The 19,274-nt window shown below is 40.2% G+C and overlaps 2 long non-coding RNA genes across 3 annotated transcripts; one reads left to right on the forward strand and one right to left on the reverse strand.

The window, feature by feature from the left end:
• The first annotated feature begins 1,645 nt into the window (after positions 1 to 1,645).
• LOC115607366 lies at positions 1,646 to 17,068 on the forward strand. 2 transcript variants are annotated; one of them, XR_003991204.1, is made up of 4 exons: positions 1,646 to 1,667; positions 2,505 to 2,654; positions 5,195 to 5,341; positions 16,950 to 17,068. It is a non-coding gene; the product is annotated as an uncharacterized LOC115607366 (long non-coding RNA). The 2 variants fall into 2 exon arrangements; XR_003991203.1 differs by lacking the exon at positions 1,646 to 1,667 and having other exon boundaries at positions 2,233 to 2,654.
• On the reverse strand, positions 14,563 to 17,546 carry LOC115607367. The gene is made up of 3 exons (XR_003991205.1): positions 17,286 to 17,546; positions 16,870 to 16,980; positions 14,563 to 15,306 (listed from the first exon to the last, which is right to left on the reverse strand). It is a non-coding gene; the product is annotated as an uncharacterized LOC115607367 (long non-coding RNA).
• Between the last annotated feature and the right edge of the window lie 1,728 nt (positions 17,547 to 19,274).

Raw genomic sequence — 19,274 nt, forward strand, 5'->3', positions numbered from 1 at the left:
CTCAATTGCAGAATGCCTGGCACTGCAGTGCTCCTCTCTGACATGGAGAGTCAGTACTGGTAAAGTAACGTGGAGTGCATCAAGGTGACTTTTCACTCTGTCACACTTACAAGTGCTGTTTACTGCCAAAGTCCCATTCTCAGTATCTTTTTCAATGATAATATGAACAGCTTAGTGAGGTTTTCTCCAGGATATTTCTTATTCTGCCCTAATAAGACACTTCCCTAGCTAGGGCATGCCATTCATGCACAGTGAGAAACCTGTGCTTCGTAATCCTCATTTGCAGAGAAGCTCTTTGGACTTTACTGGCCAACATCAGAGATAGGGTCATAAATGCAGTATCAGGCAGTGCCACCTTGGCGAAGCTCGTGATAAGCAGAAAAAAAAAAGGGAAATAGTGAATGATTTCCATTGTTTTCATACCAGAGCAGATTTCCAGAACGACTCAAACAAAATATGATGCTGCTTTTTTTTATTTTCCTAAATGGTTTGTCAAATTATGGTAAACATAAAAGCACGCAGAGATAAATTATTGGAACATTTTCTCTACATTTGCATGCATAGATATACATTTAAATGAGTATACGTCTATTTGTGCACATGCATGCAAATATATAGATGTATGTGCATGTGCTTGTGTGGATATATATACACACATATGTATGTTCATGCATACACCCAAGAAAATCATTTTCCATAGCCTTTCTTTTGTTTAATAATAATACTGAACTACTGACATTCAACAATCTAAATCCTGAAACGTGTTGAAGAAAGGTAGATTTTAATGGTGTTGAATGAACCATTTAGCACAGAGGGCCTCTTACCTTCAGTGGTACACTCTCAAAATGAAATCCGGTGTTCAGATACAATAATAAAAAGAAGAAAAACAATATTACCTGTTTAAAGAGAATATAAAATCCAATTAAGTTCTGAATTTTAATTTGCTTGCAAGCATGGGTTTGTTGCTCTGTGAAAAGAATGAAAATGTAAATGACATTTCTGTGTGTTATCTACATAATCCAGAGGCTAGAATATCCTGTCATGCTTATTTTGTCTAGTGATGATTAAACAGTTTTAACTGAGTTTCCTGTAAATGGACAAATAATCAAAATTGAACATCTTTATATTCTGATCTTTCATTAATTTATGTATAAATGCTGTTAGAAAGAGATTAGCTTTTATGAAAGAAAATTATTTTTGCCTGGCATCTGACAGCAGTGACAGGCTGTAGCACGTGAAGTGCTGTGGGTGGAAGAAAGCTGGACTTCTGAACTGTGAATTCACCAAAAGACAAGAAGGGAAGCTCTGCAATCAAGAGGCTCATATGGCACCAGCCATTGATATGCAAACACAGACAGTTGTGCCCAAGTGTCACTACCACCTCCTAACCCCTCTTGTCCCTAAATGCAGTGGATTAGTCATGGTCATTTGTTGTGTGTCTTACATGAATTGGTAACACATACTGAAGGGTGGCAGAATGAAGAGGTGGTGACCTGAGGGTGTGATAGGAGGCTGCACAAGTGAATTTGCTTCTGTTCCAGCTGTGGCTGGGGCAATAATCTCAGTGCAGTAAACTTTGCTTTCCATTGCCACTGACTATTCCTGCCTTTCCTTTGTTCCTTAGATTCACTTTGGACTAAACATAGAAAAACATCTGTACCTGGGCTGTAAGTATCCAAATCAGCAACAGCCTTCTGAGAGTATCGGGGATGAAGCAATAGCAAACTATACCTCAGTTCCACCATGCCTCTGCACCCTGGTGTTGTCCAGCCATGCCTCACCCTGTATCCATGTTCTTGCCCTCCAAGGAGCACTCCTGCTTCCAAAATAACTCAGTGCAAATTAAGATACTGAGAGCTCAGAGGAGTTCAGAGGCTTGGTTCTTTATTTGGGTATTAAATAGATTGTTAGGGAAAGATATTTGACCAAATTGGTAATTGGGTAGCACAGAATATACCTTATGTGAGTGGTACCCGCAGAGGAGTAGACAGTATATCCAGGCTGGTGTAAATCAGGTTACTCTCAGTAACTTTTTGTAGGGTTTAGAAAGATAATTTAAAACAGGCAAAAGGCAGAACGTCCAAACCTACATTATTTTAACAGGCCTTTGTGCCTAATGGTGGGATTAAGGATTCAAACAGAGGAGTCTGTTGTGTATTGAGCAAGATCAGAAATTCTTGGTGTCTGATTTTTTTAAATAGCAATCTTTAATGGCGGGTGTCCAGTCTGGAATATCCAGCCCTCCAGTGTCTGGGAAATCTGCTCCTTCAGAAACAGAGAGGCTGTTTACATGAACTCCAGGGTTTGATATTAGATCCAGAATAAATTATTAAATTGTTCATGTGACCTAAAATTCTACAGAAAACAGGACTGTAAAACTGCCAGATCTGTCCCTTGATAGGAAGCAGCTTTATCTGGTTTTCTGCTTTTTTACAAGCTGTATGTACAGCTCATGGCCTTTAATCTCACTACAGATTTTGACATTTTTGAACATTACATTGCAGCGCTACAGCAGGGATGGAAATAGCATTACCCGAACCCAGATTCTTCTGCACTTCGCAAAGTTATGCACCCTGTTCTACATTGCTCCAAGTTCAGAAAGGTGGCAACTTTTATGCCTTTTCGTGCCCTGTAAAGTATTAAAGGACAGCCAGGTAAGTCGTAGATGGAAGTAAATACTAACTTGTCTGTATCCAGGATTGCTTTTATATTATTTATATTGTCACTACCATGGTTTTACAGCATGTCTCTTGTTCAAGGTCATGTTGCCTGTGAAAATGAGAAGAATTAATTAAAAGTGTATGCAGAGGTATAATATGAAACATGTTTAGCATGACAAAGCTAACACTGTGTGATTTTAACCTTGTTTCATTTAAAACCTCAGAAAAATGTCAGGGCCTCATCTCAGTTTCTCACCAGCAATTTTTTAGGCAAGAAACATCACCTTCAGTGTCTTACATGAAACCACCAGGTGTTGTTCAGCCCTTCCATATTCACCTCCTTCATGTTTCTTCAAAGGTGGCCCGGTGTCTGTCTCAAGGCACCATATGAAAATTAGCCACATATGTTTATAAACATTCTATAATCTGTTTTCATGTTCATAAAAATAAGAGTACTAAAAGTCTGAAAAGCTGTGATGATGCAGATACACTTTCCCCCAGTACTTCAAGGCTTTTGTTTCCCGCACATCCTCTTGTCTCTAAGAGCGGTGCATCGCAGCAAACCCAACCTGGAGCACTCAGTAAGCAAAGCTGCTTTGCAAGCACTTCCCCACTGTTTGTGCTGCTGGAATTTAAGGACTTTATCATGCCTTAATTTTAAAAGCCAAACACTAAATTCAATCAGCAAAAGATTAAGCGGTGCCAGTGCTTTCTGCTGCTAAAAAATGTCATCACTTATGAGTTATTTGTGTTTGAATATTGAATCCCAAAGGGGTGGTAGCTATTTTTTGTAATTCTGTGGAGATGGAGTAAATGGTTATGAATAGCACTGTCATAGAACAGGATTAATTACTAAGCTCCATTCCTTTAAAACCACCTCAGTTTGCCAAAGGGTCTTGCAGTAGGACTAGTCCTACCCTGTTACTTTTGAGTCCTAGCTCAAATACTGCACAGAAACAAGAAGGTCTGGAAGGATTTCAGAAGAGCTGTTTGCTGTGTACTGCTTCACATACTGTTTTCGCTACAGAGACTACAAGTCCCCAAACTGTTTGTGATGACACATTTTGTACAAATGGCATCTCAATCCTGAGCACTTGCTCTGCAATCTTAATGGTCTTTTCCAAGAAAGAGCTCTAGTAGTTCACTGAAATTGTGTTTAGTCCGCAGGCCCCCTGGAGCTATTATGAATGCAATTAACGTCTCCAGATCAGGACAAAAACGCGAAGGACTCTATGCTGTATTGACGTAATATATCATAATGGCTCTGCCTGGGCCTGGATGGGCTATTATTCATCCAAGAGGTTTAGTGCATGCTGCAGTTGCACAGTGCAGCTTTTGGCGTAACTTCAGGTCCTGCAGGAAGGACAGGCTTGCAGTGTGCTTGCTAGAACAAAAACCAGGAGATTCACCCCAGCTCACAGCACTGGAAACAGCAGCTCTGTTTCCCCATAGCCTTTGTGGCTGAGTGGTTTTAAAAGCCATACAGCAGTTCTGTGGGCAAAGCCAGCCCACAGTGCATTGCTGGCTCTGTTTATGTGCTGGTCTACTGGACACTTGCCCATTCCTTGCTGGCTCCTGGATCCCCATCACCACCCACAGGATCACAGATTTCTATTGCTTGTATATGTACTTAGAGATGCCACGCAAAAGTCTGCCCAGGTGGCGCAGACCTACTGACATCTCAGCCCTTCCACTAGTATGGGCACAAGCTAGTTGTCCAGGATCTCTATATAATAACTGGGCAGCTCTGGAGTGCTTTATCTGACCTCAGACCCTCAAGACCTGTAGCCAAGGTATATGTTTCAGTGCTCATGGAGGAGCCATTTCACTGTCACGCGTTTTGGCTGCATGCTGGGCAGTAAATGCAGAGCACTTCATGAGCTGTGATTATTTCCAACCAGTGAAGCCTGATTTCAATCACGTATTTTTCTGATTTTACACAATGAACACTAAAGCAAATAGATAAGCAAATCTATGTTGTATCTCACAGAGTCTCCCAGGTGCCTGAGGCAGTTTCAGGTCCAGTGGCTGAAGTTAAGCTAAATTAAGCACTGTGGAAATGCAGAGTAGGCAGGGAACAGCTTCTCTCCTGAAATCCTGGCAGTACAACTGGCTGTGCAAGGGGAAATCCTTTTAAATGCCAGAGAAATCATTTGCTTTGAAATCTCCATCATCTGTGTTACCTGTTCTTTTAACCCATCTATCCATTCATTCCACCCTGGAGTTTGTGTCACACTGTATCCTCCCAGTCCAGTTCAGGTGTCAGATTTTAAGCGTCAGCTTCTGACTTCTGCTGGGGTTTTAGCTGCTGGTTGTTTTCATTTTGTTTAGGGTTTGGGTATTTTGTGTGTGTGTGTGTGTGTGTGTGTGTTTGTGTGTGTGTGTTTGTGTGTGTGTGTTTGGTTTTTTTCCCCAATGAAAATGGAGTTAGATACATGTAAACAACAATGCGTTCGTATATAGTACAAGAACAAGAAAAAAAAGAGGTTCATTCAATTAACTGTTTTTTACAAACAACCTGTCTCTATTCACAGTGCTGCTTTTGATATGAAAACATAGAGTTAACTGAAATATTGATACAGCTACATTTCACAGAAGAATGAAGTAATCTGAGGTCTTTGGTGCTTGTCAGATTTGCACCATTTCAGGACTAAGTGCTATAAACATCTGTTTGTGTGAAGGTAGAGCGTGATTACAAAAGAAATCTTTTCCATGTGAGTATATGCTTTTTTTCATGCCACTTCAGTGGGTTTTCACTTTAATTATATAGTTCTACTATTTAGGCAGAACTTCTGGAATTTATTTCAAAGGAGCCATGTAATGTCTTGATTCTAACATACATAAAAATATATTTGTAACATTCAGCTTAACAATGCGCGACTTCAATCCTAGCATTAAGCTCACCTGTCTCAGAGCTCAGCACATCCCTAGGTGAGTGCAAGCTGACACAGTTTTATCTTCTGTGAAAAACCCTTCTTTTTCCTTACCAAATGCAGACTAAAAGGCAGGCTTCCCACAGAAGTTGTGATCAGAAAGGGATGTGTCAGCTGTTATCTCCAAACTTGCATGGTTGTAATCACAACTGCTTGTACGTGCCAGAAGAAATTGGAATATTTACAGCATTTCAGTGCAGCCAGGAGGAAACAATTACAAGTGAAATACAAATATACAATCACATATACAAGTATACGAAAAAAGCACAAATACATGCACAGACATGCATGTTCATACTCATAAATAAACAAGATGCTAACAGAAACAAGCAGAAAATGTGATTGCAAGTAGAAAACATTACCAAAGAGGCAGAAAATAAACCTGCATAAAAGAACTGGGGACAAGGCAAGTATCCCAAGAGCAGGAGTCATAGTAGCAGCTTTTCCATTCCAGGACTGAGAGTAAGCATGTAAAGGTGAGCCCACTCCAACAGTTCTGGTTCTGGGCTGGCAAAAAGCTGTATTTACCCTTTGAGCATTGCACTCTTTCTCACTGAGACAGATAAAGCCAGGAAGAAGGTTTTGTGTTGGTGGAGAAACACTCCACAGTATTTGCAGAGTCTGATAGGAACAAGGTGCTGGGAAATGTTACTGTGTTCAATTAAATTGATGCTGCAAGCAGGATCAATGAGTCTCAATGGAGACCAAATTTTGCCTTCTAAGGGCATATCAGGGGTGTGTGTGATCTCTAGGTGTTGGGACTCCTTGTTTCCATCCTTTTTGTAAGTTCACATATCCCTTTCGCTTCTCTTATTCCTGAAATTGCACTGACTGCATCATTACATGGCCTGACCAAGTCATATTCCTTCATAAGCACAGTAAATACCTGCATTTCTTCTGACAATGAAGATAGTCTGAATTGCCTAGGTTTATTCCTGCTAGTTTTTCTTTGTCTATATGCTGCTTGGGAAATCAATACTCAAAGGAGCAACCTGTGTATCTCTGACTTACACACAGTTCCAGCTGAACAGCACTAGGCTTCTAGCAGAAGGATTGAAAGAAAAAGAAAAAGGTTCATTTAATTTACCTTAAGGGATAGTTCATTTTTCGAATAAAGACAATCTGAAAGGCACAAAGGACTATGCCAATATCTTGGTCACTCTCAAAAGTAAAATTAAGTAGTCTTGGTAGGAAAATAAATGTCAATGCTATGTACATTTGCATCCAGGAGCAATTCTGCAGCTAATTTTGTAGTAATTGATATGCTGCTATATTGCATTATTATGAATATTGAAGCATTAAACATTCAGGTTCAGGCCAGACTTGGCCTAATACCAAAGCGGTCATTTGCCATGTACCTAGCAGGCTGACCAGTATGCAATAATCAGGGCTGGCACAGAGCTTAAACACTGATATCCACTTGTGGCCTGAATAGAGTTCAGAATATTATGGGCCAGAAATACTAACTTACACAGAGCTGCAGGTTTAATGAAACCAAGAACTGACCTAAACAATACAAAACCATTTAGGAAGAAATTCTTTACTGTGAGGGTGGTAAGACACTGGCACAGGTTGCCCAGAGAAGCTGTGGCTGCCCCATCCCTAGAAGAGCTCAAGGCCAGGTTGGACGGGGCTTGGAGCAACCTGGTCTAGTGGAAGGCATCCCTGCCTGTGGCAGAGGGTTGTAACGAGATGAGCTTTAAGGTCCCTTCCAACCCTAACCATTCTATGATTAGAAAAGAAGCCTTTTCCAACCAAGAGGCCATTATTAGCTGATAAATGGATGTTTCTATGAGAAGGATTTCAGGGTGGATGCTAAATTCAAAACAATGTCTTTTTTTGAGTGATGGTGATAAGTATGTTCATTATGCATGAAAGTGACTGAGAGTAACTTTGTGAGAAAGGTGCATAATGAGTTACCTATCTTTTAAAAGGATATGTCTATGTAGGCTTCATTCAGACACATGTGATAACCTCTTTTTAAATGCAGTACCACATTATCAGCTAGAGTATAGTGGATTATTTTGATTGTCCCAATACACATCCACTAAGCATTGCTGTTGCTCAGCTGCAAGGTTGCACAACAGACAGTACAGTTGTGGTCTGTGCTACAGGAATCACTCCTTAAAATGAGCAAACAGTACTCCTGGCAGGATTCAAAAGAAATTAGAGATATCAAAAATGCAACAGGAAAAGAGTGCCTGCTGTGCTGGATGACCCCTATTCAGGCACATTTACATGTAAGCCACAACTAGTTATTATAATGACTCTTTCATGTATAGAAACTGCCTGCCCTGCATAGGCTTTTCCAGCCTGGTGCTCCTGGGTACTGCTGCTGTTAACAGCTGGTCAGAACATACTTTGTTTGTGTGGTGCTCCTTTAGTGGTCCTTTATCGGTGTGCTCTGTACCAGGTTATGCAATGCAATCTCTGTCTGTAGTATTTGCTCTGTCCACTTATGGCTTCTACAAGGTAATTCACTTGTTTATTTCTGCTTGTACTGCTGGGAATGAAGACTAATTGCTATCAGAGGATCTCGTTACTCTTTCTATAGTATATCAGCTGGACATCTCAGACTCCATTACTTAGCGAAACCACCTGCTGATGAACTAATCCTTTTATGTTGACAAGATGGCTTCATAGCAACACTCCTACTGCAATTACAGTGACAGGCTGGGCATGTTTAAGGTTGGGATCAAAATGGCACTAGGCCACTTGGTGAAGTCGTTGCTCAAGTAACCACAAATTGAAGGACAGGGAGGTATTTTCCTTGTAGGACTGAGAAAGACGCAGGAAAGCAGATGTGTGCTTTGGGCACAGGGGCCTGCTTGGCTCCCACTAGGCTCAGTGTAGGGGGTTTGCCAGATACCACTCAAAGCACTTCTGCTTGGCTTCTATTCTGAGACAGCCCTGAGAGGGGGTTGCTTCTCCCCCTGGACTCCAATGGAGTCCATGCCCCAAAGCCTTTGGGAACCTTCCTTGTGATCTCTGGCTTCAGCAACAGGGAGTGTGTAGCTAGAAAATTACATCCATGGAGCTTTCCCTGAAACCTGGACCAGCATAAGGATGGCCCATGGGATTTTATTTCACTTGAAATGTGCTCTTCACCAATTCACATCATTTTCCTTTGACTTAGCATATCCTCTTCAGCTCTCTGCAACACAAAATAGGTGTTTCTCCATATTTCCAGTCTGTGAACTTAAAGAAATTCTAAAATAATTCATCATTTTATAAATAAGTTATACAAGCTGTCACCACAAATCTGTCACCACGCAGACAGGTGCAAACATGTGCAGTATGCAGAGAAAGATACTGGCGCTCAGATCAGAATAAAGGCCATCTAAAAGCAATTACATTTCCAGGTATTAGGCAAACACAATTATTTAAATTGCTAGTCAAAAACAGTTGATAAAATAGATAATTAAAAAAGATTGACCTGAAAGTTGATTTTAAATTATTCTGTAACATGCACACAACTCATATAATTGCTCTCTCATGACCCAGCCTCTATTAAAAGGAAATTTCACCTCGGAAAAAAATTATATATGCAGCACATGGTGATTAAAATAAATGCTTATTCTCTCAAATATTGGAAATAATGTGAGGAACTGTGTTAGAAAATAGGGATGAATTAGCCCTACATTACAAACTGTAGTGTGGCCTGTCATTTTAATAAATCATACTCAAGAGGCATTGAGATAGAAAGTATGACAATGTGTTAGACCACAGAAAGAGTAGGTGACCTATTGTATATTGATATATTGAAATTAAGCTGGAAAAAGAGTGGAAAAGACCTTTAAGATCATGGAGTCCAACTGTAAACCTAACATTGCCAAGTCCAGCACTAAACCATGTCCCCAGGTTAATACCTCCAGGATGCTCTCGGTACCTATGGCCAAATATACGCATTGGTAACACCACCATCAAATAAAAAAATAAATGAATTCTGACCTATGGCTATCCACATATACACAATTCAGAGAAACTGGTTGAAGAGATGGATAGTACCAAATGACATATGCTGAAGAAAATCTTTTAAGACTCCAGTTTTAATAACACATAGCGCTGCCAATCTCATTGCAGAAACATGAGAGCACCTGCTTTCAATTTAAAGTGCTCTCCTCCACACGTAGCACTTCTCTGAACCCATCACTTCTCAGGAGGCTCTTTCTCAGGCAGTCTGCATTTTAAATCAAGCAGTTATGACAGTTTTCACTGCAAAAGCGGACAAATTAGTGAAAGCAGCATATATAGAAACTTGGTTAGGATAACTGCTAAACAGCAGTAATCAGGGTTCCTGGGAAATAACTGACTGGCTCAGATTTTTGCAGTGACCATCCATAGAAAACAGTAAGTCATGTAGGACTAGAACTGCTTGCTAGCTTTGGTGCCTAAAGTAATGAGTTACAAAATGGTGCAGGCTGAGATCATTAATCCTCAATTTATTCACAGGTTTGAAAGCTCCGGGTAGATCTTTCTTTGTTAGAAATTTCAGCTGAGAGTGCAATCTGCTCCTGCATCTATAATATTCTTGAAGCCCTCTGCAATTTCAGATATGTTTGTTTTCCCATTATGTCTTTGAGACAGAGTGATGTGGGTACTCCTATTTTTGTGGATGGGATGTTGAAACTCAGAGGTAGCTGTGCTGTTATAGGTTGAAGCCAGATTTTCACCACCTCAACTGCATGCCCCTTCTATGCATAAAACTGGACTTGCAGACAGCACACTGATATTTTCATATTGCATGAGTTCAGGCACAGTCTGTGACTTCTAGAGCAGCAGTAGACGAGTGGGTAGGAAGGAGCTTTTTTACTAATCTGCTTTCAGAGTCCAATTCTCACATCTGAGTCTTATGATAGGAGATCAAAGCCCCTCATTAGGGACTGAATCCAATATTTAATACACTTAATGGCCACTTTATATACTTATAAGATAACCCGGTTTTTGCATAAAACAACATCCAAGCTCCTTTTGACACTTAATGAAGGGACAGAATGAGTGTTTTTAAGACCTCATTTTTCTATGCCTTTACATGGTTCTGGAGCAGGGCTGACTTCAGTAGTTATATTCATACAATCAGCCTGTCAAAAGCAGGATCAGTCTCCTATGCTTTATGTGAGGGGATACAGAAGTATCCTTGTTAATGAATCTGTCTTTCAAAAACTATCCTGTGATATTGGGCACCATCACCTTTGAAACATTGTGGACTTGGGGAATGTCAAAACATAGGATATGAGGGCACACTATTACTCTAAGTTGCATTGGAAGTGATGAATTTATCAATCATCTCTATTATCCAGCTACTGGAAATGAGACACATAGTTCTCCTGGGGATTTACCTGGAACGAGATCAAAAGGAAGCTGCTTTCTCCCTTCCCCGCATGAAGGTTCAGAATTTGTTTTGATGAGTGACATTAAAAATAAATAAATATACGAAGTGACCTGAATAACTTGAGCGATTCCCTTGTGATTAAGGCGGGAAGCGTTTGAAACATGAAAAGTTGCCCCTGTGTTCAAATGAGAGAGGTCCTAGTTAATTATTTAGAGCAGCCGAAAGCTCATCAAAAATTTAACCGAGATTTATTTCTCTATGATTGTGCAGGCACCACAATGTGCAGTGGAGGCTTTAACTCTGTTAAATGCAGCTCTTGAGTTTTCACCTTCCCAGCTTGCCAGCGCTGGCTCAATGGGGCCAATGCATCCTTTTCTCCCATCTCCTCTCTTCCCCAAGCACCTACAGCCTGTGACTGTTGGTCATGCACATTAGCGAGGTGGATTTAAATAGCATACCCAGTCAAACAAACAGCTTTTAAAGCATTTGAACTACTGCTGTGGGGGAGTTGCATTGGCCTACAGCAGGCTGTAGCTGTGGGTTTCCAGGCTACAACTATTTTCCTCTGGTAGACAGTGTCAAGTATAAGCCAGTCTGCAGCAGAGCCCCACACTTCCCCCATTTCTGGGGCGCTGTGGCTACGAGCCCTGAATCTGTCAGAACTTAAGGAAGGGAAAAGAAAGTACAGACCACCTTCCCAGTACCCTGCAGACCAGTTAGTGTTCGTTTTCCTCATATTCGTATTCCCATAGCACTGGCAGGAATATAAACATTCTTGGTGGAGGTGAAGATAGGATTTTACAGGTCCAGAGTAAGAAGACCTTGAGGTGAGCATAGTTCCTTGGTCATCCGTCCATCCATCCATCTTACTGGGATAAGTGCTGCATTGAATGGCATCTCTTTTCCACTCCATTTCTCTTTTTGGGACTGTATTTCCTTTTCCTTTTTTTTTTTTTTTTTTTTTTTGGTTTCTTCCACTGATTCTTGATTCCCAGACCTGAGAAGTCAGAGCTTGGTGGCACACAGACTATCTAAAATCTTCAGTGCCTGAAGCTTCACTGTCCACAGGTGAGTGCAGGACCAGCTTTGCAGCCAGGCCCCTTACCATCACTGATGAGCAGCAGGTACCCACAGACATTAAGTCTGCGCCCCCTTAAATATCCAGTGCTGCAAAGTGGGAGCTGTTTTTAAGCAATTTAGTTCAGATCTCACCAATTTTGTGCACACTGCCTCAGAGCTAGGTCTGGGCCATTGCCCTTTTCTTTGAAGTCCATTGCATTTGTGATTTTCTTTGATCATTGCTGTGGAAATGACTGAAATGTTTTTCTCGTAAGTTTGCATGCACACAGGCATAAGAGGGCTGAGAACTTCAGTAAAGGTGAAATATCTGACCTTATCTTGACTTTGTTAGGATTAAAGTAACATTAAATAGGACGAAATTATAACTACCTTGAGAGACTAATGAGGAAGGAGCAATATTACTCTACTACTTCTATCAATATACTCAATACATTAAATGGCTGTGAAAGAGATTTGCTAGTAAGCTTAGCAAAGCTTAGCTTACTAAGGGATCTAAAAATGCCGGACAGTACCTTAGGATTTCTAAGGCATCTTCTTTCGCTGAGTTTCTAGTGGTGGCGCTTGATACCTAATATCTCAAAAGGGACAAAAGGTCCCTGAAAAAAATAAAAGGGGAAAAAGAAAAAAAAAAGAAAATCAATTCTTTACCCATTATTTCTGAGCAGAATGGTCACAAAAAAGGGAAAGCTGGGTTTCCTGAAGCAGCTCTGGTCTTGCTGCATTCTCCCTGATTTCTGGAGCTTCCCAGAACTGTTCCGTGCACTGAGCCACAAGAGAGAAAGAAAGAACTCTCTGCCCCACTATCCTGTGCTGGTTTGGCTGATTTCTTACTCTACGCGGCTTCATTATAAAAACTTACTTAGGAAACAGATCTCTGAGTCACTGCATATAGTTCTTGCAAAAGCCATTCGAAGTTTAGAGGTGATCAAGCAGGGGAACAATGCTAGGAATAATGCGGAAATTGCTGTAGAATAAAATAATGGCATTTCATAATTTTGATTATATGAGTCTGTGATGTACCAGCTCGCAAACCCCACTTGTGATCATCTTCTCTGAAATGGCTAGAAGGGAACAAGAAAGGAGGGACAGCAGGAAAACAAGAGCGTGATCTGGAAGGAAGAAATGGTCCATATGAGGTAAGCTGAGCAAACATTGGACCCATTGGCTATCCTACTGGGCTTTCAAATCATGAGTGATATTGAGAACATAACCAGGGAACAATTACTAATCCTTTTTCACAATGCACAAAATACTTTCTATACTGAAAAGATTTTTGGTGAATAGCTAAAATAAATCCCCAAATCAAGCTGAATATTTTGATGCTTTGTACGTGGTAACTAGGGAAAAAACTGTACAAGGCTTGCATTTTCATTTGGAGTATTACTGTATGTTTTGATTCATTTGGCCCAGTTCATGATATAATGGAGCATAACTGATGTAACTTGGCTTGATGTGTCTCCTTGTTACACATACTGGAACAATATCTGCAGAAACAGTTGAAATTACAAATTTTTTCAAACATCTATTTTAAGGATCAGTAACTTCAAACAAGCAGAGCACTTAGGCATATTTTAAAGGCTTATTTCCTGCAATCATGCATGGGTCATGGCTTAATCCTCATCAGAAAGCACACATTTTTGGGATCCTGATTACAGGAGGAGCAGTGAAGGAAGGACATAGAAAGAAAAGGAAAATTATCAGTTTTCAAAAAGAGCTCAGAGATCTTGCACCCAACCAGCAAATCTTTGATGCTAATTTAGAAGAGAGCTGATTATTTAAAATTCTGAAGGAGGGACCCCAAGAGGCAAAACAAAGTTGATGATTCAAAATATCTGTTAGGAGAATTCATGTCACTGCTCAGCACCGTGTGTCTGTATGTGACACAAAGGACAGGCTTTGGAAGAATCAGTTACCCTGGCAGGGAACAGACAGCCTAATGGGAGGAGCAGCTAAATCCAATATTTCTTATTGAATTACTGGATTTCTTAGCACTTTGTAATAAGGTTTTTAACAGAAAGGCAGGCTTGTGAATTATTTTTGAGAGAAGGAGTGAGGTGGCTTTGCTTGGCCTAAGCATAGCTTCTGCCAAATGAGATGGGGAGGCAAAAGGATCCTGGTGTTTTACTTAAGAGAAGTAGAAATACAACAGCTTTCAGGTAAGCTGTAAATGTGACCTTTGCAGCAGGTAAGAACTGGATTCCAGACCGCTTTGAATAAGTTAAGCAAACAATTACGTGTGAATAAATTAGGAAGAAAAATGCTAAATATATTTATTAATACATACCGTATGTTTTTTGCAACTTCTTAACAGAAGGCTCTTAAAAGAATACACATTGTCTGCATATACTTTATACAGTCACCACTTAATAGGCAGAATACTCATTTAGTGGATATTTTAAAAACTTACAAGCATCCCTTTGAAGTCTCTGAATATATAGTGGAAGTCTGTTTATTCCTTTCTGTGACACCTAGATGAAGTATCAAATATCCACATTTCTTAAGTAATTTAATTTAAGAAATTTAGATATTTGACAGTTGAAAAGGAGGTTTTCATATTTTAAAAAAATGAGGGAGTTTCTTATGCAACACTATTTCATTTACTTTCACGTATCATTGAAATGCCAGTATTTCTGGAGTATAGGAATTTTGAAGATAGTCTGTTATTACAAATTAATGTTATTCTTGTTTTTAAGAATGTTTCCAAATGTCCTGAGACATATGCTCGTTTTCATCATTAGAAGTGCTCCCTCTCTCCTCATACCTTTTTGTTCTAAGGTTTTGCCAACTGATGTGGTTTACAGAAGCCTCCAGGCTGCTCTCATTTGTGCTAGCAGTGACCTTGGACTGATCAGGCAAAAAATGAAGGGAGCAAAAATCATGCTAGTATTCATCTTCATTCCCACCCTTTATATTCCAGTCATTGTCAATAATCTCCCCAGAGACTCCTCCGGAAATTGGATTATGGTTGTCTTCCCCCTCCACATTTTTACCTGATGCCTGGTGATGTCCACAGCAATACCCAGGGGTTTCAGCTGCATGAGCATAGGCTCTGGCTACTGGCTCTGGTTCAGGTAGATGAAGTGTGGCAAGCAGAGGCAGGATTTTAAAGTCTATTTAACCATCCCAGTAATTCAAAATTTGATGTGAGCTTGAGTTGTTTATGTACAAGAGAGGATTCTGCTTCTGGAGGGATTCTGGCCTTGCTGCACCCTGTGTACACCAGTTATTGGAAATGTTACAACCAACCAATGTCCTGAGCAACAGCAGTAATAACAGTGTAAGGAGGATACTTTTCCCAGCACTGTAAAAAATAAGAGAATATTTTAGGAGACATTTCAGCTGTCTTGCAGGAGAGCGATGAGTAACCAAGCAGTTAAAATGGCCATAAAATAGGGACAGAAGTGCCCTTGCTAAGATGTGGTGAGAACCATTGGCTTTATATGCATTTCTGTATGTGCTGAGCTCCATGCTGCTGTGGCTGCTCCTCCAGCACTACCTGAACTGCTTAAATTTAATCTCTGAGACCCACATAATGCCATGACTATGGCATAGGTATTTCTACTGCAAATCCTGTAGGAAAAACTTCACATCTTTTCTCTCAGAGCATCACTATCCGGTTTGCCTAAGCTGGGCAATGCATGAGGCTATGTAGGAGCCTGGATGCTGTTCAGGTGCTACATTCTCTGAACTCCAGCAGGATCCCAGGCCAACTGTGGTGACTCGAGTCTTGCCTCACTGGGCAGCTGGTAGTTGTCAAGGGTGTTTTCAAGCCTTCTGTTGGTGAAGAAAAAGCCAGAAAGGCCAGTCTGCACATTGTATGAAAACTGATTTGTAAATTCCAAATTCAAATATTTTGATTTTTAAGCTCAAGTTTAATCTCACTACTGTGAAAAGCCTGTTACTCCCTACCTGTTACACTCAGAAGCACTTCTGCAGATGAAACCAACTTTCCATCCTGCAACCTCCCACAGACATATGCACACACATTATGTTCCCAGTTTAATTGCCTTTCAAAACTGTCTTATCTTGGCACAAACATGTCATTGGTTTATCTCTGCCCAGGATAAATGTATACCTAATCTTATTACTGGATGCACTCAGAGCAAGCAATCTCATTAATAGCTACCCTTAAGGGATTTTTATCCATGGATCAATTTCATAATTGGAACGCAGCTACATAATATATAAATATATCCCTTCAATGGCACAGCCGTCCTCACGCTGTTCAGTCTTGCACATCTCATGAAAAAAAATCCAGAAAGAAAGAATGTATTTTTAAACCAGAAATCCGTCTTGGAAGCTCGTTAGGTTTTCACATCACACCACAGGCTTACAAGCTTGATTTGTCGGGTTCATGATTGTTACTGGATATGAGTTCTATCGTATTTAGCCTAGATAGTCACTAAGAATAGTTTCCCCTATTCTTGGTGGCAGTGCATTGAACTCTGTATGCTCTTTGTTGTAGCATGTAGATTTCTATAATGGGAAAAACCTAACTTGTTAGCTACATATCATTTTCAAAAGCAGCAGGAGCTATATCGCTTTTTAAGAATTAAATTATGTTCATTTAGTCCAAAATATCCTACTGCAAAATATCCTATTAAGAGTGTAATATCTTAAAGGCTTCCTATTCAACTTTACTTCATCATTAAATAATTATACTTTGTGTATCTGAACTACACTTTTGTCACATCTCAAATACAGGATAGTTATGAGTCATTACTGAGGCTGAGTGAACCATTCATAATTAAACCTGAACCAAGCAAAACCTGAGTTTCCAACAAACTTCCATTTAATTCTATCCAAGCCCCAGCAAAATAAAATATACATTCACTGCACCCAAGCCACAGCAAGCATTACTCACTTTGGAGTTTGGTTGATTCCCAGTCCCTGACACCCTTCTGTCAAAAGGGATTAATTTTTTTCCTTTCTCCCACTCTGTAGGCACACAGTGAGGATGGGCATCACTGCAGCTCTTGGAATACATATATGAGAAATTAGTTAGTATTTTACAGTTCTACCTGTTTGTAGCTGCAAGCTATGCAATTGCACACAAGGTTTTTCACAATGACACCACTGGGCATTGCTAGCCAGCTAGTCAAAATGTGAGAGAAATTATTGTTATAATTCAAAAAGCGAATAGTGGTATCAGTGATAAAGATGATAAATTAAAAAATAGCCAGAAGTGTAGATTTACTGTGTTTGATTATCAGTAGATCCCAAATCACCCAAAAAAAAAAAAAAGAAATAATCCTCATCAGCTACCCATAGTCATCTTACCCAAGGTTGCCAACAGCAAAACATTCTGTCTCTGCCAGTGTGATGGGAAATGAGCTGCAGTGAAAATAGAGACATTCGTGGATGTCTGTTCTCATTGCAGTTAACTTGGCTGCTGCAGGGGCACAGGACAGGCTGGACTGCGCTGCCTCCAGAAGCAGTTCTCATGAAGAACTGAAGTGTCCAGGCACTCAGGTACGAAGCATCTCTTTAGATGGGGAGACCAGAGCCCAGAGTATGTCAGCTCATCTGAGGCTGCTTAGATCACTTTGCCATTGGAGAACTCTCCTGCAACTTTACAAGTGCTACCAGGGCTAAGAATGGGAAAATAAAATGGCCTCATATTAGTAATAAGACACCCAGTTTGAATGATGATGGCAATTCACCACCAGACCTGCTTCCTGAGGGACACGATGGATTATCTGCTGCTTGCAGTCTTCAAATCGAATCTTTCCATAACACAAGTTACATTTCAAACAAAATAGCTAACTAAAGCGTGCAGGAAAGAAGGAAGGGTTAGGAGGGCAACTGATTGATAGGGAGATTTCTTTTGAGCATGCCATTCAATTGCTTCATTTATATTTCATTAAGCATGAAATTATGTTTATAATTATATTAGACAACTGTGTGAGAGATATTAGCTCATAAGCCCAGACTGAATTAAAACAATTATTAATTAATTATTATTCTGGGTTTTCATTTTTAATGAAATTATGCTTCTGAATTCAAAGCACTAGTGAAGGCGTGTTATTTTAATTTGGAGAAATATCACTCTGATTGGCTCCCGAGTAACTGAGAGAATAGGAGTAGGTGTTATTTAATGCAAACACCATCTCATCCAAGAATGCACTTTGCATGATCTATAAGGAGAAAAGAGGCTTAATGCTCCAAAATGGACAAAAGGAAGAAAATCCTGTCTAAGGGTTGTGCTGCAGAGAGGTGGTGCAGCACACAGGGACAACAAGGATGGCCATGCAGCACACAGGGAAAACAGTGATGAGGAGGCCAAAAACATAGGAGGAATTCAAAGAAAAAAGAGACTAAAAAAATTACTCGAAGCAGAAAATAATATGCAGCCATGGGAGGTGTGAGAAATTAGCACAGAGCACCACAGCCACCATCACCTGATAGCCTGAATGTGTGCTCAAGCCCCTGCAACACTCCCCTGCTTTGCCATGGCTTCAGCCAGCACAGTCAGTCCTTGTGACAATGTGTCATAGAACCAAAAGTGACATAAATGACCAGCCAGCAGCCAACACTTCTTGCTGGGATCTGGCCTCATCCACAAACCCCTGTGCAATGGAAGGAGAGTGATGGCTCGAAGCAAAATGGGACCTTCTCTGTAGTTTGTGCATATGCAGAAATCAGAGCTGAGAGGGGTTTTTTTCATCTAAAATCTATCAGGGCTATGCTGCCCTATGATATTTTCTACTTCTTCCTATGATATTCATACATATGCAAAAATCACTTGGACTTCAAAAGGATGTTCTCGGTGTAAGAGCTGAGGATATTTCCTGAGGTGTTGCAGACACGGGCAGCTTTCATAAAAAAAGCTCAAATCTTTAAGGCGGTGCTGTGGCTCATGAAAAGTTCTTCAGTTCACCTTCATATATTTTTCTGTTGCTTTCCAGATCTCACACTTATTCTGTTAATGATTAAGGATCTCAAGCACTTTAAAACAAAGTTTTCACCTTCAGATACTTTTTCAATTCTGTGTGAAAAAAACAGGTTCCTTGCTGGCATTTATCTTACAATGTGCTCTCTGGCACTCCAACCAAAAATATTTTGAAACATGTTTCTTTTCAGCTCAGAGCTTTGTCAGTGCCAGGCAACCCACTTTTTAGTTTATTTTTAAAGACTAGGTTTTTTTGGCTTCTTCTTTTCTACTTTCTTTTCCTCTGTATGCAGCTGACCACATGGTTTCATTCACTGAAACAGCTGATTGCAAAATTAGACAAATACTTTGACTTTGCCCCTGGCTTTCGTGGTTGC

This window comes from Strigops habroptila, chromosome 4, assembly GCF_004027225.2.
Source record: "Strigops habroptila isolate Jane chromosome 4, bStrHab1.2.pri, whole genome shotgun sequence".
NCBI classification, from domain to species: Eukaryota; Metazoa; Chordata; class Aves; order Psittaciformes; family Psittacidae; genus Strigops; species Strigops habroptila.